At 37.5% G+C, this 15990-nt stretch overlaps 1 protein-coding gene across 2 annotated transcripts in view; it reads right to left on the bottom strand.

The window, feature by feature from the left end:
* The window catches only part of DLC1 (DLC1 Rho GTPase activating protein), a 281618-nt gene extending 265948 nt beyond the window's left edge, over positions 1–15670 (bottom strand). Inside the window, exon 1 of one of the 2 annotated variants that reach the window (XM_083836132.1) lies at positions 15171–15670. The gene's annotated coding sequence lies outside the window, so the exon portion shown is untranslated. Of the gene's footprint in view, positions 1–7564; positions 7837–15170 lie in introns of those variants that run through there. The other variant, XM_083836136.1, reaches the window with a different exon arrangement.
* Positions 15671–15990: the final 320 nt, after the last annotated feature.

The following is a 15990-nucleotide window of genomic DNA, read 5'->3' as shown; positions in this document are numbered from 1 at the left end:
TAGTAAGAGGGATCTGTCACAGCCACAAATCAAGGTTTGGGAGGTTCGAACTGGAATTCAGAAAAAAGGCTTCCTCCAAGAGGGTGGTGAACACTGGAGCAGGTTACCCAAGGACACTGCATAGTTCCCATCCTTGAAGTTTTCAAGCCTTCTGGATAAAGAATTCTATTCAAGAATCATGTTCAACTAGATAACTAGATTACCTCCAGAGGGATCTTCCATTTTTTTAAAAAAAACTGTCTGATCTTATTCTTCAGGTGAGAAAAACTCCTAACTCAAATGAGTTTGAGACATACACTTTACAGACTACAGCTCTATCTGATCAGGGATAGAGTCAGCCAAGACATATCACCCTTTCCACAGAGGAAAAAAAAATTTCTCAGGCTGTTTCTTTCCCAGTTTACATTTCCTAGGTGAAAATCGCTAAAAATTTTTGCTGAGTTACACAATATCTAGATGCACATCATGATGCAGAGTGTAGACTGAAGTCCAGATCATCTAGCAAAATGAATCTTCAGACAGAAGTAGGGGAAAAACAGACCAGATATAATGTGGAGAGATAGACAAATTAAACTCAGGAGAGCCCATCTTTTTTTCTGAAGTCAAGCTCCACTTTTCATACATCTACAGGCAGTATAACTAAAGATGAAGAACTAATTATTGAATAAAATCATGACCCCATAATACTGACAAAGGCCTTGTCACTAATTTGAATAGCTCCAGGTTTTCAGCCATCATGCTACAAATTAAGTACTTATTTTTAAAGAAACAAACCCACCTCATCCTTCCCCTCCTCCAAAAAAGCAACACCACCTGAGACACAGGTAAACTGAATTTAATCTCATGGATTAAATCTAAACCCATGTGACCACTGTGGCTGAAGTAAGAGCAGACTACAATTTTTCTATCATGCTTCAAAGACAATGGAAAGTGTTCCTCACGCTTGATAGTGCAGAAGTTACTGCATTTCTTATGAATAACTAAGTAGATACTTTCACTTTGATATTCATAGACTGATATCAAAATACTGTAACATTTCTGAGTTTCCTGTTTCCCATGATTTCCATCTCAAATCTTTTCAGTGACCTTTCAGAAGGGTTTTTTTTTTTTCCACCTCTCCTGGTTTCTGTGAAAATGAACGAAGCCAAAAGCAGACTTAAGACTGGTATTTAGAGACCATTCTGTTGTTCTTCCATTCCCTTACTCCCCCTCCCCCCTTTTTCCCATGCTTATTTGGGAATTAGCTTCATCTTTTCATATTTAGATGAACTGTTTTGCCTTGCTTAGAAGTCAAGATTTAACAAATATTTGGAGAGCTTCATACAGAAATGGTAAATTACAGAGGGCTGGATTACTTGCTTTTAGTTGTCTTATTTGTCTTCAGTTGCTTTAGTTGTGTAACTGGTAAAGTAGTATTTTTCCAGTGTGCTACAGCAATCTTCCAAGTAGCAGTAAGATATCTACAGAAAATATAAAAATTCATACCATGTGCTGACAGGGAATCAGAGAATAACTAAACTTGAGTGTTCAACATGATGTAGTGACTAAAGGGTAAAGTCAATGGGGCTGAAAGAAGCCTGATCTATTTACCTAAAACAAGAAATGTCCAGGGATAGCTTCTTCATAGTTGAAGATTTCCAGGCCTGGAGCAGGGTGTAAATATTCTGTGAATGGACTGCAGATTAACTTTCCTTATATGAAAGCACAGTTGCTACTAAACATCTACATTTGTCTAGCCATTAGCTTTTGATACTCTGAAAGTAGGTAAATATGAAAGCATTTTGTTTCTGAATCGTCTATTAGATTGCACCAGTCACTTACTGAGCATATCATGGGTTAAACTGAAAAAGGATGTTCAGAGTATCCTCTTAAACCTATAGTACTCCTCCCCACCCCCACCCCAATGACCCTAGAGATCTCTTCTGAAAGACACGGGTTCTATGGTTGCTGCTTTTTGGAGGGGCTACTGATGCTTCTCCTGTAAAATTAACAGCACTTGGAAACAGCTGCCAAAATGAAAAACAGTTTGGTGGCGTGGCAGCTGGGTCCCATAGTCTCAAAAATGAAAAGATAAGCAGTCAGTCCCTTAAGCTCAAAGAGAATAGTCCCCCTGTGCCCCCTCTGAGGTCTTCATTTACCCCATAGGTGGTCTTTTCCAGGTTCCCTCTCTTGGCTTGAGGAGATTTCAGGGTGGCAGAAGCCAGGGTCAATGGTAACTGCAAGAGTAGGATAGAGGTGTTTCAGTTTTTCTTCCCCTTGTAAACATCCTTTTAGAAAAAAGATGTCAAAACAAATATAGAAGTAAAATCTTCACTCCCCTTTTAATATAAGATTGTTTGTTTAAGAAAAGCTCACTTAAAAATTTGTTGTGCATGATTTCCCATGATTTAAAGCTCCCCTTTACAACCTTCTCTTTTAAGCAGGATCTTCCTGGATTTCTCCAGCAACTTGAGGTTATTTAAATAAAACAAATCTTCCTGCACAGAGGCAGGGACAGTCTCCAAGGTATGTGTTGTGTCAAGTAAACAGATTCAAGAACATCCTTACTTCAGAGCTGCTTTTCACACTGGGTAATTCTCTCAAAGCTGAAGTTTCTAGAAGTGCATCTATTAACTTCAAGATCTACAAGCACATAAGAACTCAGTAAGATCTGGGCCATCATAGTTAGTTCCCCAACTTCTCATCTGTCCCTGGTGCAGACAACCACAATGCACATAATTGCCATTTTAGTGAAATTGTTCTCATGCTCAAGTTTAAAATTCTCAGATGCATGACTTGCTGCCATGACATTCTGCAGGAAGAAACACCTCTGGAGCAAATCTGCCTCCTTGGAACTAGCCCGAATGACTCAGTTGAGCTGTCAGCAGTTTGGTCTAACAGCTGGTTGCAAGTGGCATCTCCTTGAAGATGGTAATGAGGTTAGAACTATTTTTAAGTCATAAAACTTAAAAAGGACACTATCATGAGGTTCAGCATGGGGAAGTTGGCTGATACACTGGAGGAGAGCAGGACTGCTTCTTAGTACTCAAGTACCCTGGAGGACCAGTTCAAGAACAACCTCCTGATGTTCAAAGAAATCAGAAGTTGTGTGCCCAGGGGACAACCACAGAGCAACTGCATGCATTGCAAAGTAGAGGCCAGCTGCAGACTGATCTGGCAGCTGAGGAGAACCCAAGGGCATAACTAGAAAGCAAGTTGAGAAAGAGTCAGCCACGTACCCTTGCCCCAGCAATAGTTATGTGCCTACAAGACTGCAAAGAGTGAGAACAACCAACAGACCAAAATGGACCAAGGAAGTGACAAAGTTCTACACCAGCTGCTAATATAACCATAGAAAACAAGAGACTTCCATCAGATTTACCACTTGAACTAAACTTCATCTACTATGCTAAAGGGTAGAAAGTAAGCAAAAGTAACAGGGGTGAGTACATTGAAGTTTAAATAAAGATAACTACTATTTCTGATAAAGTTTGACATAGATTAGGGAGGGCCATAAGTAACAGAGAAAATTGCTTCTATACAACCTTCATTATTTCTTAGAAACGTGCCAAGGCAATGTTCTTAATGAAACCTGATGCCAGACAGGGAAACTCATCCAGTTTCTCATCTAGATAAGTGTCTCCTTAACATGTAGTATTTGTTTCTTCATTTCAAGTGGTGTGTGGCAGAACAAGACTTCTACTAGTTATTTAAAAAATAAAGGTAATGCTTAGTATGCAGCGTGGTTTTGGTTGACATTGGCAGGTCACTTCCACTGGCTTCCGTGGCAAAAATTGAATAATGCTCCCTTTCCACAGAGGAACAATTGTCAAGATTTCCAAACAATTTCAGTCATTCTTCAATGTTAAATACTACTTTAAGTTATTTATCACGACTAATTACAACACCAAATTTTCCCTGTAAGGTATTGACATCAAAGCAATATAGGGGATCAATGTTAGCATTGACATAACTACTTTGAAACTAACAAACATGCAATAGGTATAATTTATAATTTACCCCTGAAGTGAAGAAAATAAAAGACTAGGACCTAAGTTATTCCCTGCATAGATTATAAGACTGGAGATCAAGTCTTACAAGATCTTCATGTAACACACTCTCACCAGTCAAGACAGAAGTGTCAATGGGCTTTCACCACATTTTCTTTTAAAGTTAAAGCAAACAAATATTCCAGAAGGCAGTTACCTCAATAAGTAGTGAGAGAATATATTACTATGGCAGAGACATGTGGCAAGCTATCACCTCTCTCTCCAGTTTTAAGGGAGAGAAGGGAATGACAGTAAACGGGCAGAATTTTCATACATTTGCATCCAATTGCAGCAAGATTTTAAAAAAAAAAATATCAACATGGCATTTCTGAGAAAAACCCAAGGACAAAATTCGGGGGGGGGGGGGGGGGGGGGGTTCATTATGAAAACTTGCAACTCAAACAAGAATTATATTAAATTTATTTTTCATATATTGTTATTCTCTCCTGTTCTCTCTTCCACTCGCATTTGCTTGCGGGTATGGGAACTTTAAGTTTTAATTGTGTCCTGGACTTTTTTTTTTGTAATGGAGCTGATCTGAAATCAGTGTTATTTTTTCCCCTCAATACTAAAATAAATAAATAAATAGATAAAAAGCACTAGGGTAAAATTCAGGATCAGATCTTTTGTTCTGCTGCTTCCTACCCCTTGCTTCCCTCCCCCAGCAAAGAATCATTACGTAGCTGCTAGTGTTGAAGTTCTGAGCTTGGATAAAAAACAACAAAAAAGAAATTAGGTAGAGATGTCCTGAAGTCTCACAGTTATGAGAGCACAACATTAGCCTATGTAAGGCTATTACATAGGCTACCTATGTAGCCAAGGTAAGCCTTGAAGTTCAAACTATTGATCTATGTAAATCCACTGCCAGAGAAACCGTGCTGAAAGGCTGAACAGATGCTCTGCACTCCAGCCCCAAAGCTGCAAAGGGCGCAAGGACAGAGCATGCATGAGTGACACCTCACAGAAAGGAAACACAACAGCGTTTCTTCTTTCCATGTTTCCATATTCACAGCCCATTTTGCCTAGGGAAAGAGATAATCAGAGCTGTAACATGGTGGTAAAATATAACAACATGATCCCACATTAGTTACAGCTAATCACAAGTAGCTACCTCATAAGTATTGTACTCTGATATTATCCTTGTTATTCTCACTGTTGTTTAAATAGATGAGTAAAAGACTTTATTAAGAAGTCAAAACAAAGTTTAAATTCCTGTTATATATGCTAGGAAACCAAGCTTTGGGCTAGAAATAGGAGGTGTGGTTTTCTCATTTGTTTTTACTCCCTATTTATTTCTTGACCTCAATTCAATCATTTCACAGCACTGCTCAGAAGAATTATCTATTCATTTTTTAAAAAGTACAATTTCAGGTGCCCTATGGTGAACTCCATGGTAATTTGACATGTAACTTCAGAGCTTGCAAGACTAAGAAAATAGATGAAGCAAGCAAGATAAAGAACCTAAGTGGACACAGAAATGAAAGGAAGTGCTTTTATTTAGTGACAAGAACTGTAATAAGATTGATTCAGCATTTATTCAGCCTGCATATTCTAATTATAATTTTGTCAGAGATTTGTTGCAAACGCACATCTGGACTTTGTCCATTCGACCGCATTGTTACTTGTCCTGCTATTTATTCCAAGTTTATTTTCACATAGCTCTGTAGAGCATTTCCTCTTCCCAAGGGAGTTGTTCCTACCAGATGGTATTTACATGTACACACCATGCTTAGATTTCAGTAGTTTTTCCACAACTCTGTTTTCAAGAATTAGAAACTGAATTTAAGTATTACCACACAGTTGTGTTCCTGTTAAGGGATTCTGAAGGAAGAGATGAAACAAAGTTACTGATGTGTATTTTTCTTATTAGAACACTATGACTACATCTCAGAAAGGAAAAAGTTGTTCTAGTGTTCCACATGTCACTTGTGATGATACTTTTAGATCTTTTAAGCTTCTATCCCAGGACATCGTACCTTACCTTCTTGTCCCTAGAAAAGATCTTTCAGTTGCATGAGAATATACCTTTCAGGATCTCAAAATTAAAGGGGTCGAACTTGCATGGTATTTCTTTTGAGACTATGAACATAGATACACAGGCTGGAAGAATTTTTTTTTCTAAAGAATTAAAAAAGTCAAAATAAATTAGAATAATATCAATTAATGCTGTTAATACATCTCGAAGTTTAGCTTCATTAAAAATTAGCTACTGTAAATATGCTACCCTGGAGAAAAGGAGTTTGTTTAGAAGAGAAATGCAAGAAGTATTTTTTAGCAATAACTTGAGATGGTTCAGCTGCTGGATTTCTTATTTTATTTTTTTTAATTCATCTTAGATATGTCCTGCCAAGTATCTAAGAAGATTTATCTTGCATCACTTTCATGTAGTGATTCAGGAATATAAACTTATAGTTACATTGGTTATTAATTTAAAACTATGCATACTGGAATGTAATTTAATAGGGCCTAAGCCCTATTCAGCTCTCTTGGCTACACAGAATATTCCAAACGTATCACATTTTACACTTCATTTTAATGCTAGTATTTCTTCATCCTATCAGTTTCCTTCTTAGCTTGGAGTCACACAATGCAAGAAATATTGTTGCCTTACTTATATCTGTTGAGCCCCAGTTAGACAGCGCTATTGCCCAGTGAAGTTTATAACATCCTGGTAGACACATTTTAAGAGAAGGCAGTCAAAATGTTAACCATTGTTATTAAACGTCTTTGAAAGGCCACTCAATGAAAATAGACAAGAGCAGCCATCTACGCAGACCATAACAACAAACATCAAATACACTTGGACAGACTCCAGCAACACATAAAGGACTTAAAAAGTTACAGAGACGTTAAAACGCCCTTTTACAGTACTAAGACAAGGTTTAAGAAACAAACCATGAAAAATTTATCCTTATGCCCAGCCCTGCTATAGCCCCTTATCTTCATTTCCATAGAACAGTTTAAATCCTCAAGTCTTGTACGCAGTGGAAAACAACAGTGATACGCAGTGCTTGATCCACACTCTGTAATCAGTGATCCTTGTGTCAGGACACAAAGAGCATTTTCAAGACACCCACTGACACCTGACAGATACGCTAACTGAAATACGAGGGTAGACAGTACCTGACACTCCAGTTCCCAGAAATAGATCCCACACAGAGCAATCACACAGCTGTCATTTTCACAGCACCCCTTCTTAAAGCATTTATTTACAGCTATTGTACACAATCACCATTGCAAAAAAAAACCAAAACAATGGCACCTTAGCATCCTTCATATATTAGCATTAACAATGCAGGACATACTCTGATCCTGTTAATCTTTTGATATTGGCCAGGCAGCTTTGTTACTTGAACACCAACTTAATCATCCTTTGATGGCCAACTACCACCAGTTACATCAAACTAAACTCAACAATTCTGAGTGTTAAATAACAAATAAGCAAGCAATTGCTACTTAAAATGGACAATATTCTGCCAAATTCTTTAGAAATATATATTTGAAAAAGTATGAAGGAATATATAAACCAAGCTCACCTCAGCGTCCCACCCCTGAAAGTTTCTTGTTTCTGACCAAAAGTGTAGAACACCTAGTAGAAGTCAGGGCAGAGATGTGGTTCTTCCTCTGCAGCACCAGACAAGAAAGTCCTCTTCTATATCGTCACTTCAGTGTTCCATTACATTAGTAGTGCTTTTATAGAAAAAAGCTGATGATAAAAACAGTGTGGCCCACCTCCCTTCCCTTAAGAACTGCTACACCTGCAGTTATATCTAAGGATGAAGTTAAAGTGGGAATGGTTACAACCAACGTCAAAATATAGATTTGTATTTTCCATCCTCACCAGAAACAAGAGAAGCAACTCTTAGAAGAACAGTTTCATCGTCTTATATCTCTAAAGATGAAGTCATGAATGGCTTTAAAACAATTTTTTTCCTTCTAACAACGCAATGCTTGTTTCTTGCATTTCAATTGGCATCACTTCATTCTGTTGTGTTCTACAGAACAATAGAGCTGGTTGTAGAAATGAGATGAGTCACAAATAACACGTGACTTGGGACATGTAAGGCAGAACTGACTATATCATTTTGTTTCAGCTGCCAAAGGGGACAACAAAATCATGTTTGTTTACTACTTGCATTCAAACTTTTGCTGTTGATCTAACTATATTTTTGAGCAACATATACCTTTTCTTTTTAAAAGGGACATTATATCAACATGCAAAATTGCTTGTAACTATCAGTACTAACTCTCAGTTTTTATAGCTTTAATGCTTGCATTATACAAGACACTGGCCATGTATTGCTAGTCATCTCATAATATGGAAGTGAGAAATCCTCCTGCTAGATCACCAAGTAAAGATTAGTTCTTCCATGTAAAACCAAGCTTGCTGTTAATACAAGACAGTTTTGTGATTCTAGACATATTACTCAGATTGAAGCCACATTTCTCCTTCTGTCCTAGCAGAAAGATCAATATGTACCTACATAGATGGGCAGATGAGTGGAAAGCCTGTTTCTATTGAATTTCCTTCCTTATTGATCTTCCTATTCTTTGTCAGTAAGTCATCCAGGAAATAAGTTACAGCTAAATAATTTGAGTACTTGTCCCCATCTGTTGTGGTTAAAAGGTTAATCATCATCTTCCAAATATTTCTAGGCTCACTCCTCTGAAGTGAGAGCGCACATTCCTATTACGCAGTGGCATCCTGAGGCATTCCCACTCATTAGGTCCTTGGTTAGAAAAAAAATTTTCCTCTAACTATTACACTGTAAGCCAAGTACTCTGGTTCAAGAGAAGGGAAACAAGCCTTTCAAGCAGAACTTAAATAACCAAAGGGAAACTCATGGTGCCAGTCAGGTCATGCCCATGACTTGCTCCTGCAATTGAGATGCCAATCCCACGTTCAACGAACTGTGAGCAACAGTTCTCACAACTGTTTCTTCCATTGCTACCTGATTAGTGTATATTTTGTTAAAATCCTTCTGAAATTGAACGTTAAAAAGTGAGAAGTAGTGCAGGTATTCTTTTTACTCAGAGAATTCCAGCACAGTGTTTTTATGTCAAAGCATGGGTGAGCTCACACCAAAGCATTCACAGAACATCTCTGGCAGTTAGTTCAACTGACTTGATTGATGTTCGTACATGTCTTCACCCAATTCTAGTTAAAAAAAGGTAACTGTGCAGAGTATGCTGTACTAGAAGTCATCTAGAAATTAGATATCATCATCATCCTATCATATTGGCAATATCAGACGTGATCTTCTAACTTCATAATCTTTCTTTGGCCAAAATAAAGAAGTTTTTGAAGTTATCAAAAGTCTCAAGACTGTTTTCACTGTGGAGTAATACTGTAGAACACAATTGTCCATCATGCAGACGTGAATGCACACTTGAATGACATTCAGTACAAGCCACCCAAATAGCGGCAATGAAGAGAACTTCACACCTTCTGCTGTGAAATACAGCAGTAAGACACTAAGCTAGTGTGTCACATTTTGCAGGCTACAGTCTAGAAGCATCCAGATAGAGTTACTGCAGCTCAGCAGGTGGATGCTTACTATACTGCATTAATGCAATTCTGTAAGACTGTATGACCATTTCCAAGCTGTCATTAAGAACATACATAAACAAAAAAAAAATACTTTTTATGTTATCCACCATGCACAGTCTATACAAGTAAGTATTTGTATTTTTCATTACTACAAAGCTTAACCTCAGGAAATTTCACAAATGGCCAAGTTGAATAATCTAGGACAAAACAATTTAGTCAGATACATATGTTTGTATAGTCCAAGAGACCAATAAAAAGGATTATTTCTACTGAAGTTTGTTATTTTATCACTTTCAGCAGTTACAGGTTACATTTACAGCAGTTACAGTTTCAGCAGTTACCTATGACTTGACCATATCCTATGGAAACAAGCGTTTCCAAGATTTTCCTGCATACAGAATTTGTTGTAGGGATTCATTACAGAAAGGTTTTGAAAAACATTTTCTTACAAGACATTTTGTTCAGTAACTTAAGAAGCCTCACAAGTAAAATAACTCCATTTAGGTTGGCAAATCACATCAGACGTTATTCTGATCAAATGATATTACGTACACTTTATTCCACTAGGACCCTGGAAACTGAAAGACATCAGAAGACTTAATATTTCTTAACTGACAAAGTATAGTAGTTCATAAAATACTATTTCTTTTCTGACCATCTCAGTATTACATTAATAGTTGATACAAACATTGAAAGCTATGAAGCTCTATATTGTGATTCCTTAACGAAGGCTCAGAGCTTTTATTGAGTTACAAAAGAGCACAGAAGTATGCAAGCTTAAATCAGCTGGGAGCTATTAGGCTCCCCTCCACAGTTTCTCTAGATAGTTCTCCCGTCTAGGTAAGATTAGGTTAATTAAATAGATATAAACTGTAAGAGTATATTTGTTTACAAGCACTATTATTTAAGAGAAGAGCTAGATGCCCAAACTTCTTCAGAAGTAAAAGTGTTTTAGTTATTAATTCATATTTGTTTTAATTCTTAAGCATTTCCTGTAACAGCACTCCAGTGGAAAGGCACTTCACCTACATGTAACACCTAAGAAACAGCAGAACACATTTTCAATTCTGACCTTCTCTGGCGAACAGCAGAGTCACAGGCAAACCAGGAAGAGCCTAAATTTCCAGATACCAGGTCTCCACCATGTCAAGGGAGAAGTAGTTAGTAATGTAATTTTACGTATTATTTCTCTGTGAATATGTAAACTGTGTACCTTCTGGTTATTGTAGACTATGTAAAAACAAAAAAAACGTGATTTTGGAATGAAGACCTGTAGTTTTGCGCTGACTAGGAGCAGGGACAGAATTGTGTTGTACCAGAGGACGAATCAGAAACAGCTCCTGACTCTTCAGGTGGACAGGAAGATAAGAAAGAAAACCTCCTTTCTCCCTAATCAATAGATTTAATCGCGTCCACCTTCCCTATGTTTTGCACACCACTTGAGAGTAACTCATACTATTAGTGGCATGGGTATGTCAACGTCTGAATCAACTCTTGTGTTAAGAGCGTACCACAATAAAAGTAAAACAAACAGTGCCACCGAGTGGCAAGATTCCTACAATACACTTCTCAGAGTCCCTATTAGAAATATCTTGCAACAGCCCATTTTTAAGGGCTGTAATTATTAATATTTAAATCAGCATAAGTAAAGCAGAAGCACTACTTGTGGTCTTACTTGTGTTTGAATCTTCAGTGTTTTCATTGGAAAGTATTCTTAAGGGAGGTTAGAAGAATTAACAAGCCACAATTCAGATTAGGAACAAGCTTAAGTAGTGACTTTAAAAACACCCTAACAGAAAGCCCAGCCAGTATTTAGAACATTTATAAAAGTCTTTTCTGAACACATAACATCACTAATGTCACGGAAAAGCTATTTTCTGTGGTAAAAAAAGAATACATGTAAGCCACTTGAATGTTCCATCAAACTCTGCTTGCCCTCTTAGGAAGTTACCAGTGAGCTAAAGTTCTTGAAATTGTAATTACTTTGCTCTCTCCCTTTCAGTCCTGGAGAAAAGTCTTCTCCAAATGACACCACTATTGTGAACAATGTTTAGCACTGCTCTAAGCTTGGTCTTAAAACACGCAAAATGAGCTACCTTACAGAGACAGTCCTATTCTTCAAGCAGTTATCTATGAAATGAGATAGAAGTTTACTATTTTTAGTCTAGTTTCTTTCTAGGAAATACTCCACAGAGTTAACTGCTTTTGTTTTCTGTCAGGTACTTAGCCAGCGTGACAAGTGCCACGTGCCATATTTATAGCTTGAAATCTCCTAGAACATAATACCCAGGTGGGTAGTTAGTGACTTCAAGACAGAAGAACGACAGCTTGTACTTCCTAGGACTGCAGAATCATACTGTGCCTAAGGAATGGTAACACATAGGGGATTTTTATTAATTCACAGCACAGGAGTTAAAAAGGGTTTATTCATGCAGTCCACAGGTCTTAGACAAGATATTTTCTCGGTATTTCACAGCATGTACACAGCTGGATTTTGACAATGTTGAGAAAACTATATTTGCTAGTGATGGATCTGCTCTTCTGCCCCCAGTATCACCATATTTGCTAGCTGCAAGCTATGAATGTTTATCTGTGTTTTCTAGAGGGCATGCACACAAGCTATTTTAAGGAAAGCACAAGAACCAGGCTAGAAAGAATACTTCATCAATGCTTTTCTGAACACCAAACGGGACAAGGGAGGAAAAAGAAAGGTCAAATAGACTAACGAGAACGTGATATTAGCAGACATGTGACACAACTTCCCAGAGTGAAGCCAAAGACGATTTCATATTGCGTGATAGGATGCTATGCTTTCAGTATTTGTCAATAGAAGCCAAGACACTTAGCTTACCTTTAGAGTATTCATACACTGCATGAAACAAATAGAATATTTTAGGTCCAACCAGCTACACTGTCCATAGAGTTATTTCTCCTCTGCAGTGTTATTTTCTCCCATGGATTGGAAGGCCATATATTGTGTAGACCTGTGTTTCTCACATCCTTACAGTTTTCCATGGAAATGCTGGTTAGCGCATCCTTCCCCCAGCTCACTACTGAGTAATGTGAGCTCCTAAGACAGACAGTGACAAGCTTCATTTAATTTCCTAATTATTGTGTCAACTTAACCAGAAGTGAGACAATGAAGAGAATCTGATTTTACCCTGCTTCTTCTAGGTTTCTGTAGTTCTAGAAACACATAGAAGAAAACCTTAAATTGACCTTAAATTCATGCAGACAGTCCCCCCCCAACTTCCGTGCTTAATCCTCACTGTCATATCATCTTGTCATGCCAGGGAGTTGTCAAGCCAGATACCACTAGCAGAAGGGACAACATCGTTGTTCAGGAATGATGACATTCCCCAAGAACAAAGTGTATTCTAACAACTGCAACGAAATGTTGCTAATGAGAACTCAGTAAGAATATTGACTGCTTCTAAATTCCAGAGTTATTTTGCCTTTTACACTAATACTATGCATTGCAAATAGATCCTTTATAATTCAAATTAGCATCTACTTGAGTACAAACATTAAGATGCTTGTGTTGACAATGCTATTTTCAAAACAGCACTTGGTTTAGAGATTGGTTTGCACAGTACTTCTGAAAATATTAGAAGCCTAGCAATTCTAGAGGCTTATCTAAAATGAGCTACACATGCTCTGCATAAAAGACTTGTCAAACTTCAATTATATGTTAAGCAAACCATCTCTTCATGGAAGAGGTAAAATGACACTGAAGACTTCCTTTTTTTTTTTTTTAAACACACAGAAATTTCTCCAAATAATAAGGTTAAAGCTTCCAGGGTAACAGTTCTTCACGAAGCTGAACTATATCTTTTTCTATTTCTTCTCAGGTGTTTCAGTGCCTAAAGGTACTAATTCACTCATCTCCAAAATCCATGCCATAAAAGCTTCACATATCTTGTTATTAAGAAATAAGCACCACAAGGTCTGTGCACATGATAAGACCATCATTTTGCACTGAACTTTTAATCTCTTAGTTTTTGCAAAGCAGATACCCAAAATTAGTCATACCATATGGGCCAGCTGTTTCCTATCTTTTTTCCTATCTGTATTCTGATCTAAATTACCACGTATGCATGGAAAGACTTGTGCCTATTAGACATACAGAGTTCTATTTTGTCCCAAACTTCATCCTCCTTGGAACATTTCTCACAGCAGATCACACAGTGGGAAGCCAGCTGGAAGCAACCAGAATTAAGTTCGACCTCCCAGCCCCTTACAGATTTCCCATGACTTTTCTCCTATACTAAAGTTTGCTTCCTTTACACAAACCAGCATCAATTTTGGACAACTGTCAACACTACAGCACCAGAACATGGATCACAGACAACCATTAATAAAGAGCTGATAGAAATATATTCAATATTACACCTTCAGCTGGCTGTCAGAGGTTATCAATTCCTATCTATAAAATCTTCACTAGCAACTAAAACATTAAAAGAAATACTTATACCTACTTTTGTAACAGCACTTGTGCAATAATTTTGCTTATTTCTACAACCATCAGGAACAGCATTAAGAGATGTAATGATGCAGTTCAGTTCCGTGGCAGCTCTTTCACATGGTAAAGTCAAAAACTCGAGCATCATTCAGCTTGAAACTACAAGCTCCAAAATTCAGTTATGATTAACATAAGCATGAACACAATTCCTTTTTAGCAAAATGTTTTATGAAAGGAAATATATTATGTGCATGGAATATATTAATTTACTTATGGAATAGCGATATTCTTTTCATTCCTATTCACTTATATTAAGAGCAATACATTTTTCTCAAAAACTAGGAAGACTAATCTTGCAAGAAGGATCTCCAATTTTTTTTCCCATCCGTCTTTCTGCTAGCTTAAAAATATGAATAGACTATAGAGTACCACAACTGTATAGCATGAGTTTATGACTAGTTTTTCTGGCAACCCTGTCTACTCATTACTTGTAACCCAATGTTTTAGTAGGAGCAGAGGCTTCTTCTCAAGAAGAGCCCTTCTTGTCTGGCTTCACCTGCTTTACATCACCCAAAAAAAAGGTGCTGCTTTAGGTAAGTACTTACTGCTTGCTAACTAGCTTAGCAGCAATTTAATAGTAGAAGAGGAGGAAACCTAAATGTACATTCTCCCCCTACTCCTTTCCTCCCTCAGCATAATATTTACAAACCCTCAGTCTCCTTACAGTTTTAATCATTTCACCAGTTTTCAGGAATAAAAATTGGTATTCCCTTGCAGACAGCAGAATCCAGCGGGTGCTGCCTTACCCATAAGGATAAGGGTACAATTGTGGTTTAATTTTGGCTAAGAATTGCCTAGAAAATTGATAACTAAAGGACGCAACAAGAGGAGGCATCCACACAGCAGAGCTACTAGTCTTATTGCAGATAGTATGGGGAAATAAAATTAGGTAAATGTGCTTCTCTGAAAGTACAAGGCCATGGTTTGGGTCCATTATTTCATCATCTCTGCACACTTACAGAGTAAGTGTCTTAAGAACCTTCGATGTTACTCTTGTAACATTATAAAAGACATGAATTTTCACAGCTTTTATAGCAAATGCACCTAGGTTCATGCAAGGTAAACTTACCATATGCGTTATGATAGCTGGACATAACAAAGACAAGCTCTTCCCTTAGCAGCCACTCATCAACAACTCTTTTCTTCTCTCGTTGTCTGTGGAACCATAGCTGACTTCTGATGCAAGTTTTTTCACATGCAGGAAGTCCAAAGTCTCTCACACCAACTCTTCAACCTCAGACACAGAGTTTAGTAGCTTCATTTCACTCTCCCCAGAGTCCTCAAGAAGAACTTGAATTTTCCTAGCATCTAAAACTGGAATCCAAGTTTGGGTTCAGACTCAGAGACACCTTCACAATCAAGATGAATCCTCCCATAAGCCTTGCAGTTTCTCTGAACTATATCTAGGAAGAACACCTGCTCAGAAACACTTCTCTTTATGACCTTATCACTACCACAAACATTACCACCATTCCTCCAACCTTCTCTAACATCAATAACAAAAATAATATAACCAACCAACCACTCTCTCCACAACACTAAGACCTCCTATGGGGACTCAAAACTTCACTTCCTACAAAAGCCCTTTATTAATAACCAGTCACAGCTGAGACCAACCTTTAATTGCACCTGGCAGCTCTCCAGGTGTTAGGAGCTCATTACTTTTTAAAATTATTTTGTGTATCTGGTTAACTCTTCTAAGGTCTGGGATGTTTGTATCTTCCCCTCTCAAGACTTCATAAGCAAATTCTGTTATTTTGCTTTCAGCCTGGGTAGAGGAATAATTCTATGAAGAGGATATATTTGCAAAAAATTTGCAGCACAACTACAGAAAATTAAAGTAGAGAGTATTAAGGACCAAAAATTTTGCAGAACATAAGGAAAAAAAG

This window comes from Anser anser, assembly GCF_964211835.1.
Source record: "Anser anser genome assembly, chromosome: 4".
Lineage (NCBI taxonomy): Eukaryota > Metazoa > Chordata > Aves > Anseriformes > Anatidae > Anser > Anser anser.
This window is presented reverse-complemented; position numbering and strand designations above follow the sequence as displayed.